This window comes from Pinus tabuliformis, chromosome 6 (assembly GCF_031772625.1).
Source record: "Pinus tabuliformis cultivar Carrire ecotype Pingquan chromosome 6, CPIR1, whole genome shotgun sequence".
NCBI classification, from domain to species: domain Eukaryota; kingdom Viridiplantae; phylum Streptophyta; class Pinopsida; order Pinales; family Pinaceae; genus Pinus; species Pinus tabuliformis.
Genome location: NC_142292.1, coordinates 1,713,066,238 through 1,713,081,072, shown reverse-complemented (window position 1 = coordinate 1,713,081,072; position 14,835 = coordinate 1,713,066,238). Strand labels below are relative to the sequence as shown.

General features: G+C 33.3%; 1 pseudogene; it reads right to left on the bottom strand.

Annotated features, from left to right (window-relative positions):
- Nucleotides 1–9,264: 9,264 nt before the first annotated feature.
- On the bottom strand, nucleotides 9,265–10,927 carry LOC149265605 (monocopper oxidase-like protein SKU5 pseudogene; annotated as a pseudogene).
- Between the last annotated feature and the right edge of the window lie 3,908 nt (nucleotides 10,928–14,835).

Below are 14,835 nucleotides of genomic sequence, written 5' to 3'. Positions count from 1 at the left end.
TTAGCGAACAGGGCCAAAATGGGAATGCCTGAGCACCCGATTGCATGGGGGAACCAGAGGACCGGGGGCAGAAAAAGGTAAAAGCGCTAAAGTACAAATTTGGTACCTGCGCTTTGGAAACCAGCGGTTTTGATTGGGGCACCCTTAAATAGTAAGAGGTTTTAGACAGGAGCGAAGCAATTCCACACACTGATCGATGCGTAGCAGGCAGAGGTGAGAGAAAACTGCCATTGATCACACGCTATCGGTCGAGCAAGTCAACCGCGTGAAACATGTATATGGCGTCGGATCTAGAGGGCCTAGATTGGATGGCTGAGATTGCGCCCGATGGAAAGAAGTGGAATCGACAAGGAATTAAGCCACATTCTAAAGGGATTTGGAATCTGTTGACCACCACAGTGGAGGAAGAATGCATCCACGGCGTAATTGAAGAAACAAAACGACGAAGCATGTTGGAACCAATTAGAGGAGGACAAGTGGCCACTCCTTGAGCATTCATGATGACGACAAACATAGGGAACTCCCATGCATAGCTGCAGAAGGTGAATCGACACACGTGCAAGAGGAACCAAATAGGCATAGGGATCGAATAGCTAAAGCCATGAACAGAGACAGTAGAATCAGTCAGATTGGGAATCCGAATTAAGGAGAATCCAAGCAACCAAGAGAGACAGTGAATAGTGAACCCTGAGAGGAGGACTGATCACAGAGAATAGTAAAGCCAAGCAGAAGAGACAGAGGGTCGAGCTGACCATAGGCAGCGTCGAGCACCAGAGAGCTTAAAAATTCAAGCCTTCCCATAGAGGAATTTGTCCGAACTGAGCATCAAATTTGGCTCTTTCCACTGTAGACCAAGGGTCATAAAGCTGGTAGGAAGAAAAAGATTCTGTGTACTCCGAGTGGCTTGGGGAATCCAAGAACCACCCTGCCAAGAAAAATCTGCTTCAAGAGAACTCATATTGAGTCCCTGTATTGTAATTGATCTGTTGAAAGACATAATAAAACTAGGCCACCACTGAAGCTAGACCGGAGACGTAGCCGTATAGAATAGGGTGAACTCCTTATTAAAATTGTTTGTTTCTTTGTGTTGCTTACTATATTTCTCTGTTGTCTTTCCATTTATTTTCTGTGTATTGGCAATCTGATCGATCCATTGTTTCAATAACACAGAACACACACACACCAGCACATGAGTCTGTAATACCTTTATTTTAATAAATCTTTAACTGATGGCACTCATAGGATGAATATCAGATCAGTTGGCCGACCGATTTTCAGGGTGCGGTGACAGAGCGATGTATTTTTTAAATTTTTTTTGAAATTGTTATGATTTATAATTTTAATTATCATTTATCATTTTCGTTGTTAATTTAAGTTAATATGTTTTCGTCATTTACTTATTTATGTGTTTCTTTTGTGAGGAAAATGGCATCAAAGAAGATTTCTATGAATCTTTCTGGACCAAAGACTCTTAAAGGTGGATCTTCAAAAAACATTGGTGAACGAACTCCACCTGAGCTGATGGCTACAAATCTTTCAAGTGCCTTAAATGATAAGAAGATGATTTCATACTGGAAGAAATCAAAAGAAGTGAAACTTCCATCAAGAATCTGGTATGTGAAAGAAAGAGAAAGCCAAAATGTGAATATATATCTATATATTGATATACCGAATGATAATGGAATTTATGATGTGATGGGAATCATCATAGACATGTGTTCGGTACCAGATAGTGAAGTTGTTTACATACTTACAAAACCGCCCAAGTTACATGAAAGGATTAAATAGTATGACATGAGAGAGGTATCTACAAAGTTGTGCAAACAAATCGTAAATGAGATGAAACAAAATATCGTAAGTATTGTTATTTATATTTGTGTTTTACATTCTTTTAACTGTCTCACTATATTTTTTTAACTTTGTTTTTATTGACATATGATATTTTTTTTGGAAAAATTTTGTTGAAAGTTGTTCAATTAGGTTGGGAGGCATTCATTTCATAGAGCATGAGATTATGAAAGTTGTCAGCAGTTTCTACTCAGTGTTTAAAGAAGATATGGCAAACAAGAAAAATGTAATAATTGACGATGCTACAAAACTACATCCAAGGGATCAGAAAAAAAGGCCTCTAGTGGATAAATCTAGCAAGGCTAGACAAGTTACTTTTGAAGACGATGAAGTTGAAACTGACAGTGAAGAATATGCTGTCATTACTGAAGATGACATTGGAACTGAGAAGCGCCATAAAAGACCAAAAGTAACAATGCCCAAGAATAAATCTATTACATTTAATGATGAGAATGTTATGAAGAAGAAATGTAAAGTTGAAGATTTTGAAGTATTCATTACCAACAGTCAAGAACCTAGTGAAACTTCAAAAGAAAGCAAAGAAATCATTACACCAGGAGCTGATTTAGAGGATGGCATTATCAAAACAAAACAAAATTCCATTCGACAAAATTTGACAAAGAGAAACTTAATTGAGGGTGGTCGTACATTTTAGCTTAATGTCAGACAAATCTATAAGGCAAGTGAAGTACAATGTCAATATCAAGTCAGAAAGCCACATCATCTACATGTTCACAGCTTGAAGACATTGATGAGGTACAATCCATATGCTCATGTGGTTAGTTATGTACTTCTTGTTGATCCAGTTCATGTTCCCAACAAAGAAGCATTTCATAAGTCAAAATATTTTGAATACAATTATTATGTGCTTGTGGGGAACCATTTTGTAGAAGCTCAAAGACAATTGATGGAGGAATGTCCCAATAACCCACGTTTTGAAACAATGAAATGTATCACTTATGCTGGTCTATCAAATACAGAAGCAAAGTTAGTGGCATGGGATCATAATTCAGATAATGAATATAGGATGTCTATGACTTTCATCAAAAGGGTTAGATTTATTCTTAGTGAATTTGAAAAAAAATGTGGTGGGGATAGGATAAATGTTACTGTAGATTTCTGAAAGGAATGTTGTATGGAAATAGGTTATCCAATTGAAGAGAAAATCAATTCAAAAGGTGGAAAAGGAAGCAAATTTAGTGATTTATTCAGAGGTGTTGATAACATTTTCTAGTTGACATTTAGAACTAGAGAGATATGGGAGTTAATTAATGATATTTTTAACATGTGGGAAAACATTGGCATTAAAAACGAGAAGGTAAAAAAGTCTAAACCATTGATATGTAGCAATAGTAAATCAGGTCCTGAAATGAAGCAGCTTCTAGAAGATATGACTATCACACCTTGGAGAGCATTGCAAGGAGTGAAGGATGAAAAATTTGTCAAAGCAATATTATCTCGTGTGAGCTTAGGGGAATTATCATTGGAGGAAATGTCTGAGGAATTTCAAAAGTAAGTTTGTTGAATTATTTTTATTTATTTCTAGATTATAATTTTCTTTTAAATATAACATATTGTTCTTGGTAGTATTTGTTACACATATCATTATATTAACTTTTTTTACTTTATCTATGTAGTCACAAAGTTTACATGAAAATTCAAGAACAAATGGTCAAATTATTGAATGAAGATAGTTGGGATGATGTTGTAGGAAACTATCCATATTCAAGTTCTACATCAACATTAAAAGTTTTTGATCTTGCATTTAAAAATGTATGTTGATTTATACATTCATTTTTATTCATCTGTGTACTATTTTTAATTTATAACATACAAATATATTTGTTTATTTTATAAAAGATGAAGAAGGATGATAATGGAGCACCGGATAGTTTCAGAACCTTTATTGAAAAAATAAAGATCGAAAGATTGAAGAAGAAACATATTAAGAATGTTGAACTTGATCCAACTCTTACTCATTTCATTTGAAATGGGCTAGACACTATTCAATATCAAGTAATACAAGGCGACTGTGAAGACATTGCTAAACTCATACCTAAAAGGGATTATGCCCTAGTTATTGCAGATATTCCCCATGGTTTCAATATTCCAAATATTGACTATGATAGTGACCCTTATACTTATCAAGCTCTTAGTAAAGTGGTTGCGGGATTTCTAGAAGTCACGTCATCACCATTATAAAGATTTGTGACATTTCATTCAGACACACAATTGGCAATGTTATTGTCAAGCTTCAAGGGGAAAAAAATTCAAGGATGTAGCTTACATGGTAAGACGTTTAAAATGTGTATTTGATTAATGTTGAAAAATTCATTTATGTACAAGTTAATTGAACTTTTACTATTTCATTTTACAAGCGAAAGTCAAATCTTCTTAACCGTGAAGATCAACTATTTATAAATGATTGTGAGTTCATTCATATTGATAGTTGGGCAAAAGATGATAGTTATATGTCTATGATTTTTAATCGGGTAGATGGAAAGAGTCATAGCTAAATACTGACTTATGATGTTGTTGTGAGAAAACTAACATATGAAGACAAAGAATCAAAAGGAGAGATAGTTAACATTTATCAAAAACCACAGTTATTGATTAACTATCTTAGACATATGTTCAAATGAAGGAGATTGGGTTCTGGATTTATTTTCTAGCTGAGGTAAGTTTTATTATATGGAATTGAATTTCAATATGTTATTTCTTAATTAATATGTCATTGTACTAATTTACTTCATTATTTCTTTTGTGCTTGGTAACTAGGTACAACACTAGGATGTTGCCTTCAAAAAGGAAGAAATTTCATTGCAATTGAAAAAGATCCAATACAGTTCAATTTCATTCAGAAAAGAGTTAATGCTTTTCAATTTCTTCCAGATGCAATGCAAAAAATTGGGTTGAAGAAAGGGGACTTAGTGAATCACATGTGGAAAAAAAGGCAAAGGAACCCCAACCACCATTTCACGGAATGATTGGAAAGGCATACATTGGGAGATTCGCAGACATCAAAGATCCATTAGAAGAGGAAAAAGAGCAAAATGAAGTAAAAAATGTTGTGGAAGAAGACAATGATGAAACTCTAGAGGACGAAGAGTTTGGATTACGTGACATTGTTGATTAAATTTAAGTTATGCTTGGAAATCAAGCTCATTTTTTGTAACTATTAATTAGTTATACTTGTAATGTTTTGACTTTGACATTTTATGAGAAGAATATACACTCAATTAAGGTTGTTATGCGTTTAATATTTGTATTATGTGATTTTCGCATTAATTTTTAAGTTAATCATTATTTTTTGAAAAAAAAGTGATTATAATTATTTTTTTGACATGAAATTCATAAAAAACACTATTATTTAACCATTTTTAGTTAATCCTATAAAAATTGTGATTTTGACATATCATTTCTAGCAAAAAATTATCAAAATGTGTAGTTTTTTAGTTATAATTATGTTAAAAATGGTCATTTTATGTCAATTGTTAAAAAATATTTTTTTTTAGAGACAATTATTTCATGTGGATTGAAAAATTAATTAAAGATGTATAATAAGTAGAATATCAAAAATTCAAAATATCGACCTTCTTCTTTAAATATCCAAAACAATAAAAACCTCACTACAAAATAATAATAATAATAGTAATAAAAAAAAAAAATATGAAGAAGAAGACCACTTCAAAAATTATTAAATTTACAAAATAATTATTTACATTTCATACATTAGAAAATTAAAAGTTAAAAAATAATAAATAATAAATAAAATAAAAATAAAAATAAAAAATAAACCTTTTAAAAAAAGGGCATGGTGTAGAATTACCACTTTTTTAAATCAGCATCAAAATCACTACCATTCTAAAACGTAATGTACATAAAAAAATTATAGTGCCAAAAACTATGGTCTAAGAAAAACATGGGTGTTCTGCATCACCCCTTTTCAAACTCGGGTCACTTTTTTGCTATCTCTACAAAACAGGTAATAGTATCAGTTCCAGTTTCAAAGTTTGCATTGTTTAAACCACAATACTACATACTAGGCATAATAACATATTCATAACCAACATAATATCAACAGAAATACCAAGGAAACAACAGCCATAATACATATTCATAACCAACATAGTAACAACAGAAATACCAAGGAAACAACAGTCATGTAATTCACATATAAACCAGTATAATACTCATGAAATAACAAGGAGAAATAACCTCATATTAGTGATGCAAAAGCCAATCCAGTATGGGATTACCACATTCCACCCAATGGTAGATATGGTTGAGCCAATCAGCCATTCACCTCGATTCCATATTCCAAGCATGAATGTGGGATCTCATAAAACACATCAATCAAAACCATCGAGGGCTTCCAGAGGCCAAACCAGCTCAACCCATCAAACAAAGATTCCACCTCATGGTCAGACATCACAAAACCATTGTCAAATTGGTATCTAACCAAGCCTTCTTGGGCTCCAGAGTGTTTGTTCCAACCTAGCTTACAGGACTAGTATCTCAACCTATGGCTGCTACTGGGCTCCACAACATTTGTCCAACCAAGTCTATAGGACTAGTAATTCAACCCAACACTTTTCTAGGCTTTCGGAGTTTTTGTCCAACTAGGGCTTCTAGGACTAGTAAGCCAACCCACCAATGGCTTTTAGAGCATTTTTCCAACCAAGGCTTCTAAGACTAGTAACTTAACCGAAGTTGTTATAGGGCTACGAGAGCGTTTGTCCACCCAAGGCTCTAGGACTAATAACTCCTAGAGCCTTATTGCTCAATTTTATTTCTCTTTTGATGATAACTTTTTCTCTAGAAAGTGCATTGGACTATCGTGGTCTATCCTAACATTAAATTACCTCCTTATGAGATATTATCTACATTTTTTATTACATGTAAAATTTCTTCCATTTTCTTTCATATGTAGATTTCATCAAGTATTTTCCTTGAATTTTTCACTTTCAAAAGAAAAGCTTACCTCTTCTTTTGTTAATACTACTACAATTTCTTCTCTTGATGCATCACATTATATTATGAATGTTTTACCAAAATCATGTGTTTCCAAAATTGTTGTAGAAGGCAGAATCCTTTAAGACAGAGAAAACCAAAGTAGCCTCACAATCATACAAATGATTTTTCATCAAGACAGGTATGAGTGGGTCCACAATGCACGCATAATATTTTTTTAAATTCAATAATATCCCGTGAGTCAAAAAAATCCTCTAAATCTCTTTATGTTAGCAATAAAGACCATTTTGCAATAACTTGGATCTTTTAAGGGTCTACCTTAACTCCTTCCTTTGAAACAATATGACCCAAATACTCTACTATTGATTGTTCTTAAGAATTTGTAGAGATTTGTCCACATGCTTAATATTTCTTCCCTTTAAGAAAACCAACATAAAATTTCTAAGAAAGGGTTGCAAAAAGTTTTTCACAGGGATTTGAAAGATAGAAGGATCATATAGTCAAGCCAAATGGCATGACCAAGAACTCATTGCACATCACGTGTTCTAAAAACAATCTTTAGAATGTCTTCATTTCTTAATTTGATTTTGTGGTATCCAAATTCAAGATCAAGCTTTGCATAATAATCCACTTCGTAAAGCTCATTTAATAGCTCAATAATGATGAAAGATATTGAAACCAATGTCTCTTGACTCATTCAAGCTTACTGTGGAAACTACGACCATTGAGTTAGTTGTGAGATTTTTCTCTGACCTCCAAAGGTGCAAGACTCATTTGAGGAACTAGATACTAGAATCCTAGTTTTTGTAGATTGTTTCATCACAAATGTTCCATTAACTACATCATTCATACCAAATTGCAATGTTTGACTTGAGGATAAGCCAAATATTCGGGGATATTGGCACAAGGGGAATATTGAAGTTTTGAAAGTCTTAACAAGTCAAAATAGATGCGTAAAGGAAAGGGATGTTGCACTAAGTGAAGGAAATACACTCCACAAAGACGTATTGCATAGGACTCTACACAATTGAGTAAGATATACACTGCAGGCATATGATGTAGCATGAATACCTGTAATGAATTGTAAATCAATTGTATTGATCTTGTAACCAACTTATAGGTAGGTTAGTGTGATCCCACATAAAGCACACTTATAAAATGATGTAATAAGAGAGAGATATAAGAGGCATATCATTTTGCAAGAGACCATTTTCTCATTGTAGAGTTCTTTCAACGTTGCAAAGCTCTATAATTATTCTAATAGAGGTTAGACTTGTTAGCTATTTTTAATATATAGATCTCATTTTTGAGAGGAATTAATGAGAGATATATTTATTTTAAAATTTTATAAGTCCTTTTTGTCCTATTGAATGTATTTTTAAGCTTATTAGTCTAATCTTTTAAGGATTTTTAAATAATGTTGATATGAATGTTTAAATGTAATTGTAATTGTGCATGTTTACTTTTGATTGAAAGGTACTCGTTGTTGGCCTAGTTTTTCTATCCAATATGTGGGTGGGTTGGCCCACCAAATATAATGTTATATAAATAAATAAAGAAGAGATATTTATTGACCAATCCTCCATCTAATAAAGAGGAGATATTTATTGATGATTCCTCCATCATTGAGTAAGGAAAAAGAATTGGGTACTGTAAAGTACCTCCTTGAAGTCAAGTATCTTCACTAGGATTTAAAATTGACACCTGTTTACCCTTTTATTATTTTTAGTCGTAAAATATAGCTTTTTTGTAAAATAAACACATCATTGTTGACTAGCTAGTTATTTCGAAAAATGTCAAAATGACGGGTATATAAAAAAAATAGTTTATATATCTATATATATATATATATATATATATATATATATATATATATATATATATATATATATATATATAGAGAGAGAGATAGATATATAAGGGTAGTACAATTAGGACAACGAGCTAGACGAGCTATCCAGTGGAATCCTTACAAAGTCATGAATAAATACAACAAATGCCTAAGACTTTGGTTGGCCATATAGCTACAATTATGCATAAAACTAAAATCTAAATCCCAATACCCATAACAAGATGGCATCACACATAAATGCATGAACGAATTTTAGTCACAACCAACCATTGCCTATTCACGATGCCAAAAAAATGTACGTCAATAGGTCCTCACAAGTCCCAAGATGGATTCAACAATAATTTCTTCACCTTTCCTTTCTGCTTTAAATGAATCATAGTAGTATTTGCTACATATCTGGAATTTTAATATCAATGACCTATCTTCACACACAAGAAATCCTCGAATGTATTTGCAAGTGGTCAAGGATTTCTTTGGCGCAAGCTAAGTTAGCTTAAAAGTATTCTCCAGGAAATTAGAAAGCCACCTAGAAATGTAATTATGCCAACATTGATAGATGAAGCTAACGCTTTTTCCTCATTTGTATGGGACTATGGCTTCTGCATGCGCGAGAGGGCACCACAGTAAAGATCATTGCTAGGAAGAGGAAACTTCATTTTGTTGTTTATCTCCAGATTCACAACCATTACATATGTTTCCTAAACCAAATACAGGTATCTAAATTTTTGGCTTGGATATTCCACATGCCAACGTTATCTATAGATACTAGAATTGTTGTCCAGACATTGGGGAAAACTTGTGTTGTGGAACGAGAAACTCCATCCACTTTGTTGTAAGTTCCTTTGCTATCTTCGATCCAATCTCCATATTCCACCCTGAAAACAAAAAAGGCATAGCCATCCATGTGATAACTTCACACAGCTGTATCATTATTTTGTAGACTGATTTCCATGAATCCTCTATAGTTTCCATTAATTATCAACATGTCAACATTTGGTGTCCTATTCAATTGTTTCTCTACGAAACCATGTTTGAAGACTCGAGATAGATTAAAACAATCAACAAGCTTGAGTGGAGTTGCAAGAGCTTGGTAAGAAATCCCATTCAAAGTGCAACACCGTATCCCATTGATTAATTATGGTGGCTTGTTTTTCAACACAAAGACCCGAGTGACATTAATATGTCCATATTTGAATAACCCTCGTGGATTAGACCTAGCAGCCCTAATAGATACATATCTCTTGATAGATGTCTCTTAGTTCATAGAGAATTAGTTGCCATAATAATTATCCAGACCATATGGAAGAGGCCCTTTTGTCCTACCTTTAGAATTGGAATAATGCAAGATCATCGCACCCATGAAATTGGACCAAATAGTTTTATTAACAAAGCGAGCACTTGCCACCATCTAATAATCAATTCTTGAATTTTGGTCCATCGTCACCAGGAATGAGTAAGACTGACCAACATGAATATCCAAGTTCGTGTAATTTTGTTGTGATGTATAGGACCCTTCTATATCTGCAAGCAACAAATTATGATTCTGGATTCCAAATTTCAAAGAAGTTGAAATCCTAGTATTGGGTACCCTCAGGCGATAGCTTTTCTCAGGCTGAACATTGAATGTCTTGTACTCAATACCAATAGGGATTGAATTATTGTAATGGTAGAGCCCTTTCCCATTAAAAGCACTCCATCATACATTCCAAGATCCTTGCTACCATCAAGGGATGTTTGCATATCTTTATGACTCCTTGTATACCAGTCACCAAAAAATATTGTGAAATCTCCATGAGGAGTTCCAAATGGCACTGGGCGATTGTTCACAATAACTCCTCCAAACCCTCATGCTTCTCTATGAAAGTGAAGGTAAGGGAAGTAAAAGAAGCTACCAATTTGATATTTGGCCTAAAAATTATAGGTTTAGTTCCATCCTACCAGAATAGGACAACTGGTTCCAAATACAACAGCTTCCCAAGAATTTATATGATTTTGCAAACTATTCCAGGTGATCAGAGGTGGCTCATCCAAATTTTTCAAAACATTCACTACCTCATTTCAATTGGTTATCAAGTTGACCAAGGGTCCAAGATACTGCCCATTAATCCCAATCACCTGTTGCTTCACACCTAGAGGGGCAGCTTCAATGTAAGAAACATTCGATTCATAAAAAAACGTTAGGTCTCCATAGTAGGCCTCTCTGAAGAAAACCCAAACAAACACAAGGAACAAAAATATTTTGTGCTCCCCCATGGCAATTATTTTCTTCTTCGAACAAGCTTTCTTCTACAAAAATGTAAGCTTTGACATATGTTAAAAACCCTTCAGAACCCCAAACTTACATATTATGAAATGGGTGTCAAGAAAACAACACAACTTTTTTGGAAATCTCTTCCGGGTATTCAAGACCACTTTGCATGCATTTTATGAGCTATTTACGTGGAGAATGAACATGTTGACAAAACATGATAGCTATTGGTCACCTGTAGCAGTCGAGGTTCTTCGGAGTTGGTCAACAACGACTAGTGGTTGTCATTGCGAAAAGACAAATACACAACTTCCCACCCCGCACAACACTACAAAGAGACGAGATGGAGATTCCACATGTCAAAATGAGATAAGTGCAAGGAGGATGAAAACTATGCTTGCTGATTCGCTGCAATGAACAGTGTCTAGAAATAAAAAGCTCACATAGAGAACACCTTCAACGTAATTAAAATAGAGATAAGGGCTAGTTTCATTACTTGAACTATTCAAGAAACATGTGATAGAATGTTATAAGAAAGACATTGAGTGTATTCTAACAAATTATTAAAAGTTTTGGTTTAAATTCATTATAGGTTTTTCTTCAAATTTTGTGGTTGAGTTGCAAAAGATGAATATTTTAAGGATATTGAATTTATTTTTGTATTTAAAGGAATGTTGAAAGCTCAAGAAGATAAGAACAGAGAACATGGGGAAAAATTGAAGTGTCGGTCATGGAAAAATCCATATCATGATGAGAATGCTCATGATTATCTTTGGTTCTATGGTCGCAAAGCTCATCTATATTGTTGTTTCATTCAAAGACAATAATGTATAGGTTATTGGTGCCACTTTCTATTGTACTTTTGGGCACATTACTCTCAATTTTTTTGATGAATCTCTCTTTTCTATGTTTCAAGCAACACAAAAACTGAACCATCTTGTTATTATCACAACATTTTGTCATATTTTCTTTTGATGTGGATAAATATCAAATTTAGTATTGAATTTTCTAATCACAATTTTTTTAAATTCTCCCATAGAGGCCCATACCTCTATAGTGGCTAGATGGAGACCCCTCTTAATTAGCAAATAAGGTTATTGTAAGGTGGGTCATTTATGCACCTTAAACACCTATAAGATCTATGCATTATTTTCAATTTCATGGCAAGTGGAAAATTACATTCATTCATGGTGAAAATTACATTCTTTATATTCCATGAATAGCACTCAATAGACCATCCAAAGATAATTGTGCCATGATTTAGCGAAGTTTGAGAGTTTCCTCTGACTTTGGAGTGGTCCTTCATGTAACATCATATTGAAGAAGCCACCTCACCTTCTCTCTCCGCTTGCATTAATAATAGTTAGCAACAGTTCAAGAAAATTAGAAGCATATAAGGACATGGATTATATATTGGACTATAAGAGATTAGTTACCTTGCCTTGTAATTTTTGGTATCATTCACCAAACATCTTGTCAAGCTCACTAAACATGCAATTTTGGAACAACAATCAATTTGGGAAAGTATGTTGTTTTCTTTTTGCTGAAAATATTAAATAAATTACAAAACCAAAATTGAAGGAATAGAAAATCTAAAAACTCGTGATACAGAAACACTATAAAATACTTCATTCCCATCTTGGGTACATGAAAGAATCGATGTTGATAATACTTAAAAAAAAAAAAAAAAAACCTCATAATGGCATACTCATATCAATACTTATTACAATGAAGAATCTGATGTTTTGGAGTAATAATGACATTAACTACAATTTAACAATTGGAAATAAAATGATAAAACCAAAAGAAAAATCTACATCCAAACAATTAGGGATGTTGTTTAGATTCTAAAATTGTAAGACCATGGTTGTTGGATGTAACTGCCTCAACTAGTTATATAGTATACGTGTTGGATTTATTTGTTTAGGGGAAGCTTCTTTTGTTTGTCATGTTGTTTTAAATATATGAATCAAATAATGATTATATTTTATATCCTTAAAGAAATTATATAAAATTATTGACACGTAATCCTAAGGGATTGGGAATTTCATATAAATATTGTAAATAGGAAAATAAGGAAGCATTGGGAGATGAAGAGACAATAGAAGACGAATCCCAATGTTATCCCTCTCATTGTATATATTATTGATTTCTCTTAATGAAATGTATATTCATGGAGTTACCCAATTCGTGGCTTAACATGGTATCAAAGCCAACTCCTCATTTTTTTATTCCATTTATATCCATGTAACTTTTATTTTCTCTATTATATTTTGTCCCTCTGTTCTTTGTCATATTCCCTGCAAGATTCTATGCATTCAAGTCACTTGGAGATGCATTGAACATCCACCGTGAGTGTTGGTTTTGGGTTCTATTATGCATTAAAGACCACCTATAACACAATCTTTTCTCTCTCTCAATGAGTTGAGTCACTCCCTTTTATTTCTTAGCTAAGAGACCACTATAGGAATGAACTTCCTTTGGAATAAAGGAATCAAATATTTCATCTCTGCCGAAAATCGTGGTATGTATGTGTTGGAGATTACATTTTGTGTTTGAGCAAGTTCTTTTTGCAGGCTAAAAACCATGAATGTAATGTTGACCGTTGAAGATAGTATGCCTTGTTTTAAAGTTTTTGAATTCCCATATTTAAGTTATGCGCTGCACATTGGTTGTTTATATTGTGTAAATATAATGGTATGTTGGAGGATGGTATTTGGCTCATATATAAGAAGAATGTGCGTTGAAATTCTTTGAAGATTGTGTGTTGCATGACTATGCATACATATATTTGTTTTGTGCATTGTTTTTTGTGTTGAAGCCATTATACGCGTTGGTTAATAGTGTTGAATGACATATTAAATTCCTTGTGACATTCTGTTGAATGCTGGATAAGTGCGTTGAGTTTTTTTGAAAGGTTGTAATATATAATATATGATGGGTATATATAAATCATATATTAAGGTGCGTTGATTTGGATAAAATACATATAGATTATATATATTTGATGTATTTTAATTCATATATATTTTATGAATGGATGATTGCCTAAGTTGTATGGTTTATATATAAAAGTAATATCAATTTTATTGTAGAGACATTTCATATTTTTATGACTATTAAGGGTGCAATTCAGAATTATATGATGCATTCACTCATCTCCACAGTGGGAGTAGCTCTCAGTAGAAAAGAGAAGTCCCATGAGTGTTGTAGAAAGAGAAAACACACACTGATTTTCAATGAGTTCTGGAAAGGAGTTTGTGAAGGAGGAGGAAATCCTCCTAAGAAGCCCATGTCTGACAAGGAGCTTTCCATATGGGAGAACAAGAAAGAAAAGGCCTATGCGTTGATTGTAACATCAATCAATGAAGAGGTGAGTCATCATAGTATGCCATTTACATATGTTTTTGGTGCTTTAAAGAATCTAGAAGTACAATTAATGATCAAACTGTTTAATTTAGAATTGAAGGATGATGATCCTCTTTCCTTAGCCTCTGAAATAACAGCCATTATGCATGACATAGAAGCCACTAGTGTCAAAATGAATTTTCCTCCCACATGTTTTGTCAAGGCATTGTATCCCACTTATTCCCATTATCTTCAGTCATTACAAGCTAGTGGAAACCTTTCAAAGATTTCTTTTAACTCTCTTGGTGTCAAAATGGATGTTCCTCTCATAGATTTTTTTCAAGGTTTTGTATTACAGTTATTCTTGTTATCTTGAGTCATTACAAGCTAGTGGAAAATTTTCAAAGATTTGTTTCAACTCTCTTGGTGTCAAAATAGATGTTCCTCTCACAACTTTTGTCAAGGCATGGTATCCCACTTATTTCCATTAATTCATTACAAGCTAGTGGAAAAATTTCAAATATTTATTTTGACTTTCAAATTCTTTTGGGAAGAAGAATACAGC